Source organism: Nelumbo lutea, chromosome 1 (assembly GCF_056320005.1).
Source record: "Nelumbo lutea isolate HS-2025 chromosome 1, American lotus-T2T, whole genome shotgun sequence".
Lineage (NCBI taxonomy): Eukaryota > Viridiplantae > Streptophyta > Magnoliopsida > Proteales > Nelumbonaceae > Nelumbo > Nelumbo lutea.
Window position 1 is genome coordinate 127183369 of NC_142684.1, and position 6000 is coordinate 127189368.

The window sequence follows — 6000 nt, forward strand, 5'->3', positions numbered from 1 at the left end:
ACACGTGCGGTGCAAACGACGTGGCGATCTGGCTTGCCTTTTCTTTTCTTGCTTCCACCTTCTTTGCCTCTTCCTCATCCTTCAGGACGAAGCAGATTTTTCATGCAATGCGACGAGTGCATCTATAACGCCTTCTTCGAGACCACTTAGTGGAACCAATGGTGACGGTCCTAATCGAGGTAGTTGCTTCATTGGTTTCTTTGAATAGGATATAGGTAGAGTCTTGGGCTTTCAAAGTGTGGGTTCCCTCCTAATTTTGATTTTGGTGGCAAGGGGGTCTGACACTTCATTCTAGTTCCAGTTTAGGTCAATGGGCTACTAGTTTTGGTTCACTTATAGTGTGGGGACCTGGTCGATGACTTGCTGCTACTACTACTGCTACTGTTACTGTTGTTGCTGCTGGAGAGGTGCCTATGGCATTTGCATGCCAGGCACAAAGTATGGTTGCATTTTGGCCATTGTTGCGAAACGACCCTCCAAGTTTTGTATCCATAAGTCTATGCCATGAATATACTGCACTAACTCGTAAAACTAGTAGCTGTCAATCCTAGCAAGAACCACCGAGGGCTCAATTGCAGGGAGAGGTGCAGTCAAAGTGGGCAGAGTAGAATGGTTTAGTCCCTTGGTAGCTAGAATGCCAGGTAGCGTTAGAGGGACGGTAATATGCTTGATTGTGACAGATGAAATCTCAACGTTTTGCACGAGCTGGTTCCCCCATTATTAGTGTTGTCAACTTGCATGTTGTCGTTATTGTTGACGTTAGCATTGATTGAGGATGCCATTGGTAATTGCTTAGAGGATGGGTGAGAACATTAGCTTTGTTGTAGCGAGTTCCCTCAGACGGTGCAATTGATGTTGTGCAATCTGGTGCTCCCTATTGGAGGAAAACTCGAATGCCGATAGGGGTGGATTCGAGTCGAGCCAAGCCAAATACTTAGCTATTCAAGCTTGGCTTGCTGAAATAGTGTTAGGCTCGAGCTCGAACTCGATTCCAGCTAGAGACTTGAGCTTGAGCTTGACTCGGTTTAAAAGCTTGCAAGTTTGAGCTTAGCTCGACTCAAGCTCGACTACAAGCCAATCTTTTTCTAAAAAGTAAAAATTATACATATAAAAATAATTATTATTTTACATACAAAAAATAAGAATTATAAAAATTATCTACTGTTATACATAAAAATAAAAATATTATTATATATAATAAAAATTATTTATTATATATATATATATATATATGTATATTTATATTTATATGCATATGTATATGTATGTACGTATGTATGTATATAAAATAAAAAAATATTTATTTATTATACTAGGCTCAATTAGGCTCGCTAGCCTTATGAGCCGAGCTTTACTGTGCTCAAGCTCAAGTCAATTAGCAAACGAGCCTATATATCAAGGTCGAGCTCAACTCAAAACTCGGTTTAAACCAAACTTAGCTGAGCTTTTCATGAGCCAAGCTCGAATAACTCATGAAAAGCTTTGCTCATGGCCACCCTAGATGTTAAACTAGTGAGGTCGCCTGGTCGAGCTGTAAGGAGACAATATCAGAGTACCTGGGTTGCTTTACTTGAGGTGGGCACTTTGATACTTAATTCTGCAAACAATATCACATGAAACAAAACCCTTAAACAACCAATCACACAAAATTTCAACCCTAAATCCCTGGGTTAGCCAATCATCCACCATAAATTCCATTTCAACGCATATAACACTATGACACTCCTTGAACCTAAAACCCGTGATTTGAACGTACCTAACATGATCAAACCCTTCCAACACCCTCATAAGCCCAATCCATACCTACCCACCAAATTTTATCCCAAAATTCCCTTGTTTGACCCAACATCAAGCTTTGATTTCGTTTTGACAAATCTTATTGATCAAAAGCTCACTTATCATGAATCTCCATCATCCAAGCCTTATTTGACCAACCAGACCCCACCACTGTGTTCAGTGACCCCAAAAACCACAACACGTCAAATTTCACATCTTAATTCACCTGTTTGACCGTTAAACTAGGAAAAATCTATTTTGACACACTAGATTGAATCGCCACATTAGCTATCCTGGGATTTCAATAGGGTGGGGACTGATGTCATTTCTTTACTTGACCCATTAAAACACTTGGACTAATGAATTTGAGCCTAGTAGGTTTAAAAAGTTCAAAATACCAAAGAAACCCCCACTTGAAATTAAGAAAGGACAAAACCCCCATTTAAAAGTTCATCAAATTTATGTTTTTTTGCCACTGTCAGCCCCAAATACGGGGCTAAAACGTCTGGCATGCCCCAACCCCTCATTGGATGCAAGAAATTCATAAGAAGCCTTCCAAACTTGGGAAAATTTATTGAACAAAGAAGGAATGGTCAACTACAGGCCCTTCACTCTCAAAATCTTTACCTATTTTAGTGAAAGAGCACTGCTGAATCACAAACACTATAGTTGGACAAATTTTAGACCCATCTCCCTCCCTTTTCCTCTATAAATAAAGGCCCAGCTCGAGTTTGAGTAGGAAGAAAAGTAGTTTCCCAACTTCTGTGATACACCAATTCTTCTTGAAATCCTGAAATCCCTAAATCCAAGCTCAAGCCTCATCCCTTGTTTTCCAAACATAACACTAGAAACGCTCAGCCCAGCCCCATGCCTTGCTCAAGTTTCGCTTGAAGGCCTTTTAGCTGCAAGAAAGTTTGTTTTAAGGTTGTACACAAGAGGTAAGCCTCTCATTCCACCATCTCTCTGCTTTTAGTTTAGTTTCAAATTACTTAAAGTCCTAAAATCCTGAGAAACTTGCATTGCCACCTTTCTCTAGATTGAGGAAAAGAGGTAGAGAGGCGAGGGTCTTAGGGAAACCAGTACCTAAGACCCGATAACATCACCTCAACTCAATTATAGGTGAAGCTGGGAATGTTTTCGCCAGACTTCAGGAGTTTTGAGCAATCATATTAATTTGTGCTTTATTGGAATTTGAGCCTAAATTACTCTTGTAGTGGGATACTATAGCAGCTTGGAAAAAGGGCTTCCTAACACTTTCCCTCTCCCAATATTTGAAACCCAAAACCTTTCGGTTCAATACCTGTCCCATAGAGGACGAAGTCACTATCAATGAGCTAAAGTTAAACTTTCAAGTCTGAAAATGAGGGCCCATTTCCTCTAAAAAAATGGGTGGCAACTCCATATCTTTGAGCTGGCCATGAGCTTCCTGGAGCTCACAGTTATCGAGAAGTTTAAGGCGGGTGTGATGTGTTCAAAGTACTTCTAAAGTCACTGCCTACATGGCACTGAGATGTTGTATAGCAGTTCTTGGGTGCTACGTGTTGCGATGTCATTGGAGGGCCAAATCATTCATCATCAAGATCCACATATGAAGAGATGGTTCATGTCTACATGAAATAAGAACTCAACCTTCATCATATGAAAATGATCTCTAAACTTTTTTTTTTTAACTAAAAGATAATTTCCCTTTCAAAGGAGAGACATTTGGGTTGTGTTTGGTTTGAAAGAAAAAGTAAGGAAGAGAAGGGAAAAGTAGGGAGACATTTACAAATCTTGTATAGGTTTCCTTACCTTTCCCTACCTTTTCCTTCAAACCAAACATAGCTTTGGTTTTCATGTTTTCCACAATGTCTTTTCATTTTCCAGTGGCAACTTCTCTTTCCTCACTTTGTTTCTCCTTTTTATTGACTCTAACTCTCCTTTTTTTTTCTCTTGCAGGTGAACGGTGGAACTTGCATCCCTGTCAAGCTCTATTGCAAACCCTAATTCCAATGATGGAATTAACACATGGAGTCTCTCTCCAATCCCTATCCCCATTAACACTCAAAATCTGGCCAGGATTAGTGAATATCATTCTCCTGGGATTAGTGAATATCCCTGTCCAATCACTTTTTTTGTTCTCTATTCATTAACAGGTCATTCTATCTATTCTCCAATCCCTATCCCCAACAACATCCAAGCATTTTTTTTGGTTGAACTCTATTCTGCTAAATGGTTGATGCAATCCTAGGGAACTCTGTTATGCTATATGGTTGCATTTTGTGCTAGAGAAACTATCGTGCAAAATGAAAACAATCCTTCCATAGCATATGCATAGGTATGTTGTACCCGAAAGTAAATGTTTTAATCAATTGGTAATTTTCAACACAAATGATATGAACTAGGAACCTTATACTTTAGTTTTGTTTCCTTAATGTTGAGAAGCGTTAATAAAGCGTTAATAGTAGTCAACAATACCTTTTTTGGAGTTGAGTATGAACAAAATTAAGGGGGCGTTTGATAACTCTTTCCAAAGGTCTGACGTCTGAAATATTTACTTTTTAGACGCCAGGCTCATTTGGTATTGCATTTGAAATATTATCTGAAATGCTTTTTCATATATAAAATTGTAAGACGGAGGCCCATTCCCACTACCACCACTACAACTCCCAGCAGCAGTAACTCTAATCCTCTTCCCTCTGATTTCTCTTCATTTCCATCATCACTATCTCACATTCTCCTCTCTTCCTTTCATTCTTCCACTCTCCCTCGTCATTGCTCCCTCTCTGTAATTTCTCTCCCTCGAATCAGTCATTGTGAACAGAGCATCGCGGACTCATATAAATTATATTTGTATTAATTATTAATTATTTTAAAATTTTATTAATTATTAAATATTTTAATAGTTTTAAGATATTAATTTGATAATTATGAAATATTTTTATCATTGCTTCATGAACTTTATTATTATTTTCATTATTATTTTAATTGTTAATAATTTATTTTTAATTTATAAATTTATATGTATTTTTCAATTTTGTTCTTATTTTAACAAATTATTTTTTATTTTTTATAATTTACTCATATTTTTCAATATTATTTTAAATTTAATAAATTATCTGTTATGAAGTAATGCAAATTGAACTCAAAATTACCAAATAGTCTGTTTTATGGGTAAAATAGTAAAATCAATGAATTTCAAATGCTGAAGATTTGTTCCAACACAAACAACCTTCTTTATCAAACGCCACCTAAAAAATGTCCAAACAAGAAAAAACAAGAAGAAGAAAAGAAGTGGTGACAATAAAATAAAATAAAAAATTAATTTTTTGAATGTTAAGGAAATTCTGAAACACTTAAGCTCATTTGTAACATAAAGATACAATTTTCTATAGGCTATCAACTTTATGGAAATTTGAATAAAAGAATAAAAGATATTCCTAGAGCCAATTTTATATTTCAAATGTGTATTTGTTTCATGGAATTATAGCTCAGTTTAGAAAGAATAGAAACACAAATATGTAAGATAATATAAAAGACAAGGTTTTGCACTCTACAAATTTGTATTTGTACTCCTTCCAAACTAAGCCGACCAACATCTCAAACTACAGTACTTAAACCACAAAAAGTCAAACTATCAGATTTATTTGTTATTTGCTAGCTGCTTATATCCTCATGATATCGAAATTTTTATTCTTTTTACTGTACTAGTAATTAAGCACATGTGTTGCACGTGAGAAAAATTTCTTCATATCAATTACTTGAATTTTATATAGATCATAGCTAAGATATAATTGAAAATTAACAAAAGTAACAATATGATTAAAAATAAACTTAAATATTTGTTATTCAATTATGACACCATGGGTTTCTTGGAAAAGTTGGATCATTGACCCACCATCTAGATAAGAAAATAGCATTGCTTTTGGATTAGTTTTAAATTAGGGAAATTATAGTCAAAGCCGGTTGTACATTTAAAATTAGGCTAGCTACAAGTTGGTTCATAAACCAACATAACTTTGACAACCGGCTTTACATTTTAAATTATAAAAACCCTTGCCATGTCATCGGAAGCTTATGTGGCTATTGCCAACATGGAACTCTTAATTTATGTTGGACACAACAAAAAGCTTGTAATGAAATTGCCCTTTAATGTTGGGTGATTGGAAAATTAAAAAAAAAAAAAAAAGGTTTTTACCTCTCTCTCTCTCTCTCTCTCTCTCTCTCCCTCACACCATCTCACCC